A 14,198-nucleotide genomic window follows, 5' to 3' on the forward strand; every position below is an offset into this window, starting at 1 on the left:
GGCAAAGTTCTGGGACAGTTTTGTCAGTCCCTCCCATCGCCCTGGCCCAGAGGAACGGGGTAATGTCACAAGGAATGGAATGTTTGGGAAGATGGTGTGGGAGTACCTTGTGGACCATACCAACATCCTCCGTGATTCCTTTGTGCCTTTTAATTATTGGGTATCCAAGCTGGACACGTGGCATGAACTGGCTCTCTACGCTTTGGAGGTCCTGGTCTGCCCTGCCGCAAGCATTTTGTCAGGTTTTTAGTGCCGCTGGTGGAATTATAACAGATAAGCGCATTCGCCTGTCAAATTAAAATGCAGACAGGCTGACTCTTATAAAAATGAACAAGGGTTGGATTGGGCAAGACTTCTCTACAGCACCAAATGACAGCGAAACGTAACCTCCAATACAGTGTATTTTTGGGAGATGTATTCCCATGCACCTCTTCACACCCACACATGGGTATATGCTTCCTGATTTTGGCTATTTCGTGTCCTCCTCCTTCTCCTCATCATCCACCACCACTAGTACGCCAGGGTAAACGTGTTCTGTTATGCTACAGCCACTCTATTTTTTTTCAAGGGTGTCTATGAGGCCCATATTTTTTTTTCTTTAAATGTACTCCCGATGTGGAAATTTTTGTCAGCTCATTCACTTAGTGTATGGGCATTCCAAGTATAGGAGACCCGCTCCATATATTGGGAGAACATTCATAGGAGGACATCCTTCACGTCTCTTCAGACACCACTACTAGAACTCAAGGGTGAACGTATTCCGTGATGCAATAGTCACTCTAACTTTTGGCAAGGGTGTTTATGATGCCCGTAAAGAATTAAAAAAAAAAAGTAGAGCCCCTAGGGGGAAATGTTTGTCAGCTCTTACACTTAGTGTATGGGCATTACAAGTATAGGAGACTGCTCCTTTAAATTGGGAAAACATTCATAGGAGGACATCCTCCACGTCTCTTCAGACACCACCACTATAACACGAGGGTGAACGTATTCCGTGATGCTACAGCCGCTAGTTTTTTGCAAGGGTGTATGATCACCGTAAACAAATTTTTTTTTAAATTTACTCCCCATGAGGAAATGTTTATCAGCCTATGAACTTAGTGTATGGGCAGCACGGTGGCGCAGTGGTTAGCACAGCAGCCTTGCAGCGCTGGAGTCCTGGGTTCTAATCCCACCTTGGACAACATCTGCAAGGAGTTTGTATGTTCTCTCCGTGTTTGCGTGGGTTTCCTCCGGGCACTCCGGTTTCCTCCCACATTCTAAAGACATACTAATAGGGAATTTAGATTGTGAGCCCCATCAGGGACAGCAATGATAATGTGTGCAAACTGTAAAGCGCTGCGTAATATGTTAGCGCTATATAAAAATAAAGATTATTATTATTATTATTCCAAGTATAGGTGAAGCGCTCCTTTGAAATGTGAAAATGTTTTTATGAACCCTCCCCCACGTTTCTTCCAAGGGGGATTATGGTGCCTGCAAATTACGGCCAGGCCTTGCATTCACTTCATGGACAAAATTTATGGTAATAAAAAAACAAACAAATGGGAAATATTGTTTCATGTGGCCATCCAGTACGTGGTTTCAAAGGGTTACTGGGGTGCATGTAACATTGGTGCAGGGCAGGCCTTGTAAATAGTATGGGAGACACACTTTCTTCTAATGGGAACAATTTCTTCATGAGGCCCTCAAGTACATCTGCTGAAGGGGTTATTGGGGTGCATGTAACTTTGGGGCAGGCCAGGCCTTGCATTCAGTACATAAGAAAATAGTATGCGAGACACACTTCTAAAGGGAGCAATTTTGTCATGAGGCCCTCAAGTACGTCTGCTGAAAGGGTTATTGGGGTGCACATAACATTGGTGCAGGGCTGGCCTTGCATTTAGTGCATAAGCATTCAGTATGCGAGACACAATTTCTTCTAATGGGAACAATTTTGTCATGAGGTGGTAAAGTAGGTCTGCTGAAACGGTTATTGGGCAGCATGTAACTTTGGGGCAGGCCAGGCCTTGCATTCAATGCAACATTTTTTCAGGAGGCCCTTCTGTACGTCTCATGAAAGGGGTATTGGGGTGGATCCTAAGTTTTGGCAGCCCAGCCACTCACTTGCATTCACTTCATGGACAAAATTTATAGTTACATAGTTATTAAGGTTGAAGGAAGACTTTAAGTCCATCTAGTTCAACCCATAGCCTAACCTAACATGCCGTAACATGTTGATCCAGAGGAAGGCAAAAAAACCATGTGGCAAAGAGTAAGCTCCACCTTGGGGAAAAAAATTCCTTCCCGACCCCACATATGGCAATCAGACTAGTTCCCTGGATCAACGCCCTATCAAGGAATCTAGTGTATATACCCTGTAACATTATACTTTTCTAGAAAGGTATCCAGTCCCCTCTTAAATTTAAGTAAATGACTCACTCATTACAACATCATACGGCAGAGAGTTCCATAGTCTCACTGCTCTTACAGTAAAGAATCTGCGTCTGTTATTATGCTTAAACCTTCTTTCCTCCAGACGTAGAGGATGCCCCCTTGTCCCTGTCTCAGGTCTATGATTAAAAAGATCATCAGAAAGGTCTTTGTACTGTCCCCTCATATATTTATACATTAACATAAGATCACCCCTTAGTCTTCGTTTTTCCAAACTAAATAGCCCCAGGTGTAATAACCTATCTTGGTATTGCAGACCCCCCAGTCCTCTAATAACCTTGGTCGCTCTTCTCTGCACCCGCTCCAGTTCAGCTATGTCTTTCTTATACACCGGAGACCAGAACTGTGCACAGTATTCTAAGTGTGGTCGCACTAGTGACTTGTATAGAGGTAAAATTATGTTCTCCTCATGAGCATCTATGCCTCTTTTACTGCATCCCATTATTTTATTTGCCTTTGTAGCAGCTGCCTGACACTGGCCACTGAATATGAGTCTGTCATCCACCCATACACCCAGGTCTTTTTCATTGACGGTTTTGCCCAGAGTTTTAGACTTAAGCACATAGTTATACATCTTATTACTTCTACCCAAGTGCATGACCTTACATTTATCCCCATTAAAGCTCATTTGCCATTTCTCAGCCCAAGCTTCTAGTTTACATAAATCATCCTGTAATATAAAATTGTCCTCCCCTGTATTGATTACCCTGCAGAGTTTAGTGTCATCTGCAAATATTGAAATTCTACTCTGAATGCCCCCTACAAGGTCATTAATAAATATGTTAAAAAGAAGAGGGCCCAATACTGACCCCTGTGGTACCTCACTGCTAACCGCGACCCAGTCCGAGTGTGCTCCATTAATAACCACCCTTTGTTTCCTATCCCTGAGCCAGCTCTCAACCCACTTACACATATTTTCCCCTATCCCCATTATTCTCATTTTATGTATCAACCTTTTGTGTGGCACCGTATCAAAAGCTTTTGAAAAGTCCATATACACTACATCCACTGGGATCCCTTGGTCCAGTCCAGAACTTACCTCTTCATAGAAGCTGATCAGATTAGTCTGACGTGAACGGTCCCTAGTAAACCCGTGCTGATACTGGGTCATAAGGTTATTCCTCTTCAGATACTCCAGCATAGCATCCCTTAGAATGCCCTCCAGGATTTTACCCACAGTAGAGGTGAAGCTTACTGGCCTATAATTTCCGAGTTCAGTTCTTGTCCCCTTTTTGAATATTGGCACCACATTTGCTATACGCCAGTCCTGTGATACAGACCCTGTTATTATGGACTCTTTAAAGATTACAAATAATGGTCTATCAATGACTGTACTTAATTCCTGCAGTACTCGGGGGTGTAGCCCATCCCGGCCCAGAGATTTGTCCATTTTAGTGATTTTTAGACGCCGCCGTACTTCCTGCTGGGTTAACCAGGTGACACTTAATGGGGAATTTTTGTTATCACTGATCATATTGTCGCCATGGGATTTTCTTGTGTAAATACTGATGAAAAAAAGTCATTTAGCAGATTGGCTTTTTCCTCATCCTCATCCACCATTTCACCCAGACTATTTTTAAGGGGCCAACACGATCATTTTTTAGTTTCTTACTATTTATGTAGAATATTTTGGGATTATTTTTACTCTCTTTGGCAATGAGTCTCTCTGTCTCAATCTTTGCTGCCTTGATTTGCTTTTTACAGAATTTATGTAATTTTCTGTATTTATTTAATGCCTCCTCACTACCTACTTCCTTTAACCCCTTAGGGCAGTCTCACACGTCCAGATAATTCCGGTACCGGAAACAATCGGTACCGGAATTATCCGTGTCCGTGTGCCCCTACGTTTCTGGTGTACATCAGTGTGGCACACCTGCAGCACACGTGTGCCCACTGGGTACCACACGCACCGTGCTGGGTACCACACGTACCAGCATCTGGGGCTGAAGCCGCAATTCATATCTTCCCTGCAGCAGCATAGAAGATATGAATAATAGTGTTTAAAAGAAAGATCTATCTGTCCCCCGCCCTCCCACCCCCTGTGCGCCCTCCCACCCCCTGTGCGCCCCCCCCCCCCCGCTGTTCTGAAAATACTCACCTGCTCCCTCGTTGGCTGTCGCTGCTTCCTGTCCTGGCCGCACCTTCTACTGTATGCGGTCACGTGGGGCCACTCATTTACAGTCATGAATAGGCGGCTCCACCCCTATGGGAGGTGGAGCCGCATATTCATGACTGTAATCGGTTGAGACGGTTGCGCCGTGTTGTGGCGGTCCGCCGGGAGCAAAAAACGTTACATGTAACGTTTTTTGCTTCCGACGGTCCGCTTTTTCCGACCGCGCATGCGCGGCTGGAACTCCGCCCCCACCTCCCCGCACTTCCCCGCACCTCACAATGGGGCAGCGGATGCGCTGGAAAAATGCATATGCTGCCCCCGTTGTGCGGCAGAGACAACGCTAGCGTCGGGAACCTAGTGTGAAAGTAGCCTTAGAAGAGAAGGAGCGCCGTTTGACTTTTTCAATGCAGAATTGGCTGGAATTGAGATCGGATGCCATGTTTAGAGAGCCCCTGATGTGCCTAAACAGTGGAAACCCCCCACAAGTGACACCATTTTGGAAACTAGACCCCTTAAGGAACTTAACTAGATGTGTGGTGAGCACTTTAAGCCCCCAAGTGCTTCACAGAAGTTTATAAAGTAGAGCCGTGAAAAAAAAAAACGCATTTGTTTACACAAAAATGATCTTTTCGCCCACAAATTCTTATTTTCTCAAGGGTAACAGGAGAAATTAGACCACAAAAGTTGTTGTGCAATTTCTCCTGAGTACGTCGATACCCCATATGTGGGGGTAAACCACTGTTTGGGCGCACCGCAGATCTTGGAAGTGAAGGAGCGCCATTTTACTTTTTCAATGTAGAATTGGCTGGAATTGAGATCGGACACCATTTCGCGTTTGGAGAGCCCCTGATGTGCCTAAACAGTAGAAACCCCCACAAGTGACCCCATTTTGGAAACTAGACCCCTTGAGGAACTTAACTAGATGTGTGGTGAGCACTTTAAACCCCCAGGTGCTTCACAGAAGTTTATAATGCAGAGTCGTGAAAATAAAAAATATTTTTTTTTTCACAAAAAAGATTTTTAGCCCCCAAGTTTTTATTTTCACAAGGGTAACAGAAGAAATTGGACCCCAAAAGTTGTCCAATTTATCCCGAGTACGCTGATGCCCCATATGTGGGGGTAAACCACTGTTTGGGCGCACGGCAGAGCTCAGAAGGGAGGGAGCACCATTTGACTTTTTGAGCGCAAAATTGGCTGTGGCTTTAGAGACCCCCTGATGTGCCTAAACAGTGGAAACCCCCCAATTCTAACTCCAACCCTAACCCCAACACACCCCTAACCCTAATCCCAACCCGATCCATAATCCTAAACCGAACCCTAACCCTCAAAACTCCCCTAACCCTAATCCCAAAGCTAACCATAACCCTAATCAAAACCCTAAACCCAACACACCCCTAATCCTAATCTCAACCCCAACCTCAAAACCTAACCCTAATCTCAATACACCCCTATCCCTAATCCCAACCCTAACCCTAATGCCAACCCTAATCCAAACCCTAATCCCAACTCTAACCCTAACTTTAGCCCCAACCCTAGCCCTAACCCTAACTTAAGCCCAAACCCTAACTTTAGCCCTAAACCTAGCCCCAACCCTAACCCTAGCCCTAACCCTAGCTCTAACCCTAATCCTAGCTCTAACCCTAACCCTAGCCCTAACCCAAGCCCTATCCCTAGCCCTATCCCTAAGGCTATGTGCACATGTTGTGGATTTTGCTGCTGATCCGCAGCGTTTCCGCAGCTGCGGGTCCGCAGCAGTTTCCCCATGAGTTTACAGTACAATGTAAACCTATGGGAAACAGAAAACGCTGTGCCCATGCTGCAGAAAAAAAACACGCGGAAACGCAGCGGTTTACATTCTGCAGCATGTCAATTCTTTCTGCGGATTCCGCAGCGGTTTTACACCTACTCCATAATAGAAAACCGGAGGTGTAATCGCAGGGGAATCTGCACAAAAACCGCAGTACATCCGCGATAAATCCGCAGGAAAAACGCAGCGTTTTGGCCCTGCGGATTTATCAAATCCGCTGCGGAAAAATCAACAGAGAACCATTCTACGTGTGCACATATCCTAACCCTACCCCTAACCCTACCCCTACCCCTAACCTTACCCCTACCCCTAACCATACCCCTACCCCTAACCCTACCCCTAATTGGAAAATAGAAATTCATACATTTTTTTAATTTTATTATTTTTTCCTTACTAAGGGGGTGATAAAGGGGGGGGGGGTTATTTACTATTTTTTTTTATTTTGATCACTGTGATAGGATCTCACAGTGACCAAAATAAAACTAGTGGAAGAATCTCCCTCTGCCGGCCGGCAGATCATGGCGGGCGCACTGCGCATGTGCCCGCCATTTTTTTACCGGAGCAAGAAGCCGGCGGCCAGCAGAAGAAGCAGGAGGACCCAGGGACACCGGTAAGTATAACAGGGTCCCCCGAATCCCCCTATTTCTCTGTCCTCTGGGAATGACATAGCTTTTTTTTTTTTTTTTTTTGCGGTCGCCGGTAAACAGTTAATTACCGGCGATCGCAAAACAGCGATCATGTTCTTTGGGGTCTCGGCTACCCCCGGCAGCCGAGATCCCAAAGATCTTCTGGGTGCCGGGCGGCGGGCGCACTGCGCATGCGCCCGCCATTTTTTCCCCGGAAAAAGATGGCGGCGCCCATCGGGAGCCACGAGGAGCACCGGGGGAGATAGGTGAGTATTGGTGGGCTATCGGGGGCAATCGGGGACCACATTTCTCTGTCCTCCGATGTGCGATCACATCGGAGGACAGAGAAATTAAATGGCAAATCGCATTTTTTCTTTTTTTGTCGGTAATTAAACTGTTAATTACCGGCGATCGCAACTTGGGGGTCGGTAACCCCCCCCCCCCCGAATCATGTTCTCTGTGGTTTCGGGTACCCTCGGCAACCGAGACCCCAGAGAAACTCCGACTCTGGGGGGCGCTATTCACTTTTTCCACAGCGCCGTTAATTAACGGCTCTGTGGTTTAAGTACCCTTAGCGGCCGCCGTTAAAAGGTGTATCGACGGTCGTTAAGGGGTTAATTCTCTAAATGCTTTCTTTTTGTCCCTTATTGCGCCCCTTACAGCTCTATTTAGCCATATTGGTTTCCTCCTATTTCTAGTATGTGTATTCCCATACGGTATATACTGTGCACAGGTCCTATCCAGGATGCTAATAAACGTCTCCCATTTTCTCTGTGTACTTTTATGTCTCAGGATATCGTCCCAGTTAATTGCACCAAGATCCTCTCTCATCTGTTGGAAATTTGCCCTCCTGAAGTTTAGTGTCCTTGTCACCCCTCTACTACACATCTTATTAAAGGAGACATGAAAACTTATTATTTTGTGATCACTATTCCCCAAGTGACCCCCAACCCTTATATTTGCTATGCGGTCTGGCCTGTTGGTTAATATTTGGTCTAGCAGTGCCCCCCTTCTTGTTGGGTCCTGAACCAGTTGTCAGAGGTAATTGTCTCTCATAGTTGTCAGACACCGATCACCTTTGCTGGAACTGCAGGTTTCTGTTCCCCAATCTATTTCAGGGTAGTTGAAGTCCCCCATAATAATGACTTCTCCTTGAGTCGCAGCTTCATCTATTTGCTTTACGAGGATATTCTCCATTGCTTCCATTTATAACAAACCCCTATCAGTAATTTATTCTTTTTCCCCCTCCCCTTATCTCCACCCACAGGGACTCTACATTTTCATTAGATTCACCAATATTATCACGCAGGATGGGTTTTAAGGACGATGTTACATACAGACACACCCCACCCCCTCGCTTATCTGTACGGTCATTTCTGAACAGGCTATAGCCCTGCAAGTTAACAGCCCAGTCATGGCTCTCATCCAGCCACGTCTCAGAAATACCCACCATGTCATAATTATGCTCCAACAACATTAGTTCTAATTCGTCCATGTTGTTGGCGAGGCTTCTGGCATTAGTATACATGCACTTGATGTTCCTCTCTGTACCTCTATTCCTTCTTAAATTATTAACTGTTCTAAAGACATACTGATAGGGAATTTAGATTGTGAGTCCCAATGGGGACAGCGACAATAATGTGTGCAACCTGTAAAGCGCTGCGGAATATGTTAGCGCTATATAAAAATAAAGATTAAAAAATAAAAATAAAGATTATTAACCCCACCCCCCATGCCACCACCACCCCCAACTTCCTTATTTGTGCCCAGGTCCCTATCTGCCCTATCTTCCCCTCCTATAAAATAAATACCCTCCCCCCCAATCCCTAGTTTAAACACTCCTCCAACCTTCTAGCCATTTTCTCCCCCAGCACAGCTGCACCTATCCCCATTGAGGTGCAGCCCGTCCCTAGCGTAGAGCCTGTAGCCAACTGAGAAGTCGGCCCAGTTCTGCAGGAACCCAAACCCCTCCTTCCTACACCAATTCCTGAGCCACTTATTAACCTCCCTAATCTCCCATTGCCTCTCTGGCGTGGCACGTGGTACTGGCAGTATTTCAGAAAATACCACGTTGGAGGTCCTTGCTTTCAACTTGCAGCCTAATTCCGTGAAATCATCTTTAAGGACCTTCCACCTACCTGTAACTTTGTCATTTGTGCCAATGTGCACCATGACCGCTGGGTCCTCACCAGCCCCTCCCAGTAATCTGTCCACCCGATCAGAGATGTGTCGGACTCGAGCGCCAGGTAGGCAGCACACCGTTCGACGATCCCTGTCTTTGTGACAGATTGCCCTATCTGTTCCTCTAATAATTGAGTCCCCCACTACCAGCACCTGTCTGGCCTGCCCTGCTCTCCTATTTCCCTCCTTACTGGAGCAGTCACTCCTCCGGCTTTCAGAGGACATGCCTGGCTGCAGCAGTGCTACCCCTGTACTGGCACCCCCCTCATCTACCAACTTAGCAAACTTATTGGGGTGTCTGTTGTGAACTCTGTTTTTGGGCTCCCTCTTGTGGTCACACGTGGTACTGTGTGAGTGCTATCTTTGGGTTCCCTCTGGTGGCTCTTTTTGTCATTCTGCAGGTCTGTGGCTGGGATCAGCTGTCTCGTTATCTGCTAGTTGGTTTCCTATTTAGCTCACCTGGACTTTCAGTTGTTGCCTGCTGTCGATGTATTCAGTGCTATTTTGATCTCTCCTGACTACCTTCGTTATCAGTCTCTCCAAGAGAAGCTAAGTTTCTGTTTGTTCATTTTTTGATCATCAGTGTTCAATATGTTTCTTGGTTTATTATCTGTCCTTGTCCAGCTTGCTAATATGTGATTTCCTCGCTTGCTGGTAGCTCTAGGGGGCTGAGTTTCTCCCCTCACACCATTAGTTGGTGTGGGGGTTCTTGAATTCTCAGCGTGGATATTTTGTATAGGGTTTTCTACTGACCGCACAGTTTCCTATCTGTCTTCTGCTATCTAGTATTAGCGGGCCTCATTTGCTGAATCTGTTTCATTTCTACGTTTGTATTTTCCCCTTACCTCACCGTTATTATTTGTTGGGGGCTTTCTATATCTTTGGGGGTATTTCTCTGAGGCAAGTGAGGTCTTACTTTCTTTCTAGGGGTAGCTAGTTTCTCAGGCTGCGTCGAGACGTCTAGGAATTCAGGCACGTTCACCGGCTACCTTTAGTGTGTTCGTTAGGATCAGGACTGCGGTCAGTCCAGTTACCACCTCCCTAGAGCTTGTTCTATGTTCAGTTACTTAGCTCGTCAGTTCTGTGATCCTCAGCCACTAAGGATCATAACAGTACAGCAGGCCAAAAAGTGTTTAATGCATCGCAGAAGTGGGATAAGAGAAGTCCTGAGTGCAATTTTTTTTTTCTCTCCCTTTGCTGCAGTCTGTCCAGCTTCTCTCATCCCCTTAATCTCTGGGTGGCTTTGAGTTCAGCTGCAGACATGGATATTCAGAGTCTGACTTCTAGTATGAATCATCTTGCTGCAAGGGTGCAAAGCATTCAGGATTTTGTTGTTCACAGTCCTATGTCAGAGCCAAAAATACCTATTCCTGAGTTGTTTTCTGGAGATAGATCTAGGTTTCTGAATTTTAAGAATAATTGTAAATTATTTCTTTCCTTGAGACCTCGTTCCTCTGGTGATTCCGCTCAGCAAGTTAAAATTGTTATCTCCTTGTTACGTGGCGACCCTCAAGATTGGGCTTTCTCCCTGGCGCCAGGAGATCCTGCATTGCTGAATGTGGATACGTTTTTTCTGGCGCTTGGACTGCTTTATGAGGAACCTAATCTTGAGAACCAGGCAGAAAAGGCTTTGCTGGCCCTCTCTCAGGGACAGGATGAAGCAGAGGTGTATTGTCAAAAATTTAGGAAATGGTCGGTGCTTACTCAATGGAATGAGTGTGCCCTGGATGCAAATTTCAGAGAAGGTCTTTCTGAAGCCATTAAGAATGTAATGGTGGGGTTCCCCACGCCTGCAAGTCTGAATGACTCAATGGCTTTGGCCATATTCAGATTGATCGGCGTTTTCGGGAGCGCAAATCTGCGCACCATCTGGCGGTGTTTTCTGAACAGAGACCTGAGTCTATGCAATGTGACAGAATTCTGACCAGAATTGAGCGGCAAAGTCATAGACGTCAAAATGGGTTGTGCTTTTACTGTGGTGATTCTACTCATGTTATCTCAGCATGCTCTAAGCGCTTAAAAAACAAAATCGCTAAATCTGTCACCGTTGGTACTATACAGCCTAAATTCATTTTGTCTGTTACTTTAATTTGTTCTTTGTCATCGTACTCGGTTATGGCTTTTGTGGATTCAGGTGCTGCCCTGAATCTGATGGATTTGTCGTTTGCCAGGCGCTGTGGTTTGGTCCTGGAGCCTTTGGAATTCCCTATTCCACTGAGGGGAATTGATGCTACACCAATGGCTGAGAATAAGCCTCAGTATTGGACTCAAGTGACCATATGCATGACTCCTGTACATCAGGAGGTGATTCGCTTTCTTGTGCTGCATAATTTGCATGATGTTGTCGTTTTGGATCTGCCATGGCTGCAGGCCCATAATCCAGTTCTGGATTGGAAAGTATGTCTGTGTCAAGTTGGGGTTGCCAGGGGATTCATGGCGATGCTCCTTTGGTGTCAATTGCTTCTTCCACTCCTTCTGAGGTCCCTGAGTTTTTGTCGGATTACCAGGATGTATTTGATGAGCACAGATCCGGTGCCCTGCCTCCTCATAGGGATTGTGATTGTGCTATAAATTTGATTCCTGGTAGTAAGTTCCCTAAGGGACGACTTTTTAATTTGTCTGTACCAGAACATGCCGCTATGCGGAGTTATATAAAGGAGTCTTTGGAGAAGGGACATATTCGGCCGTCCTCATCCCCTCTTGGTGCAGGATTCTTTTTTGTGGCCAAGAAGGATGGTTCTCTGAGACCTTGTATAGATTATCATCTTCTAAATAAAATCACGGTCAAATTTCAATATCCTTTGCCATTATTGTCTGATCCGTTTGCTCGGATTAAGGGGTCCAGTTGGTTCACCAAGATAGATCTTCGTGGTGCGTATAACCTTGTGCTTATTAAGCAGGGGGATGAATGGAAAACAGCATTTAATACGCCCGAAGGCCATTTTGAGTACTTGGTGATGCCTTTTGGACTCTCTAATGCTCCTTCTGTGTTTCAGTCCTTCATGCATGACATCTTCCGAGAATATCTGGATAAATTTATGATTGTGTATCTGGATGACATTTTGGTCTTTTCTGAGGATTGGGAGTCCCATGTGAAGCAGGTCAGGATGGTATTTCAGGTCCTGCGTGCTAATGCCTTATTTGTGAAGGGCTCAAAATGTCTCTTCGGAGTACAGAAGGTTTCCTTTTTGGGTTTTATTTTTTCTCCTACTATTGAGATGGACCCAGTCAAGGTCCAGGCTATTCATGACTGGACTCGGCCTACATCTGTTAATAGTCTTCAGAAGTTCTTGGGTTTTGCTAATTTTTACCGTCGCTTCATTGCTAATTTTTCTAGCGAGGTTAAACCTTTGACGGATTTGACCAAGAAGGGTTCTGATGTGACTAATTGGTCTCCTGCGGCCGTGGAGGCCTTTCAGGAGCTGAAGCGCCGGTTTTCTTCGGCTCCAGTTTTATGTCAGCCTGATATCTCTCTTCCTTTTCAGGTCGAGGTTGATGCTTCTGAGATTAGAGCAGGGGCTGTTTTGTCGCAGAGAAGCTCTGATTGCTCTGTGATGAAGCCTTGTGCTTTCTTTTCAAGAAAGTTTTCGCCTGCCGAGCGGAATTATGATGTTGGTAATCGGGAGTTGTTGGCTATGAAGTGGGCATTTGAGGAGTGGCGACATTGGCTCGAGGGAGCTAAGCATCGTGTGGTGGTCTTGACTGATCACAAAAATCTGATTTATCTCGAGTCTGCCAAGCGGCTGAGTCCTAGACAGGCTCGTTGGTCGTTGTTTTTCTCCCGTTTCGATTTCGCGGTCTCGTACCTGCCTGGTTCGAAGAACGTGAAGGCTGATGCTCTTTCTAGGAGTTTTGTGCCTGACTCTCCGGAAGTTTCAGAGCTGGCTGGTATCCTCAGAGAGGGAGTGATTTTGTCTGCCATTTCCCCAGATTTGCGACGAGTGCTGCAGGAATTTCAGGCGGATAGACCTGACCGTTGCCCACCAGAGAGACTGTTTGTCCCAGATAGATGGACCAGCAGAGTTATTTCCGAGGTTCATTCTTCGGTGTTGGCAGGTCATCCTGGGATTTTTGGTACCAGAGATTTGGTGGCTAGATCCTTCTGGTGGCCTTCCTTGTCGCGGGATGTGCGTTCCTTTGTGCAGTCCTGTGGGATTTGTGCTCGGGCTAAGCCTTGCTGTTCTCGTGCCAGCGGTTTGCTTTTGCCTTTGCCTGTCCCGAAGAGGCCTTGGACGCACATTTCCATGGATTTTATTTCGGATCTTCCAGTCTCTCAGAGAATTTCTGTCATCTGGGTGGTGTGTGATCGCTTTTCTAAAATGGTCCATTTGGTGCCCTTGCCTAAGTTGACTTCCTCCTCCGATTTGGTTCCTCTATTTTTTCAGAATGTGGTTCGCTTGCACGGCATCCCTGAAAATATTGTGTCGGACAGAGGATCCCAGTTTGTGTCCAGATTTTGGCGGATCTTTTGTGCTAAGATGGGCATTGATTTATCTTTTTCGTCTGCCTTCCATCCTCAGACGAATGGCCAAACCGAGCGAACTAATCAGACCTTGGAAACTTATTTAAGATGTTTTGTTTCTGCTGATCAGGATGATTGGGTTACTTTTTTGCCATTGGCCGAGTTTGCCCTTAATAATCGGGCTAGTTCTGCTACTTTGGTTTCGCCTTTTTTTTGTAATTCTGGCTTTCATCCTCTTTTTCCTCGGGTCAGGTGGAGCCGTCTGACTGTCCTGGGGTGGATTCTGTGGTGGATAGGTTGCAGCAGATTTGGAACCATGTGGTGGACAATTTGAAGTTGTCACAGGAGAAGGCTCAGCGCTTTGCCAACCGCCGTCGCGGTGTGGGTCCCCGACTTCGTGTTGGGGATTTGGTATGGCTGTCTTCTCGGTATGTTCCTATGAAGGTCTCCTCTCCTAAGTTCAAGCCTCGCTCCTTATAAGATTTTGGAAATCCTTAACCCTGTGTCATTTCGTTTGGACCTCCCAGCATCGTTTGCCATTCATAATGTGTTCCATAGGTCTTTGTTGCAGAGGTATGT

Source organism: Ranitomeya variabilis, chromosome 2 (assembly GCF_051348905.1).
Source record: "Ranitomeya variabilis isolate aRanVar5 chromosome 2, aRanVar5.hap1, whole genome shotgun sequence".
Classification (NCBI taxonomy): Eukaryota; Metazoa; Chordata; class Amphibia; order Anura; family Dendrobatidae; genus Ranitomeya; species Ranitomeya variabilis.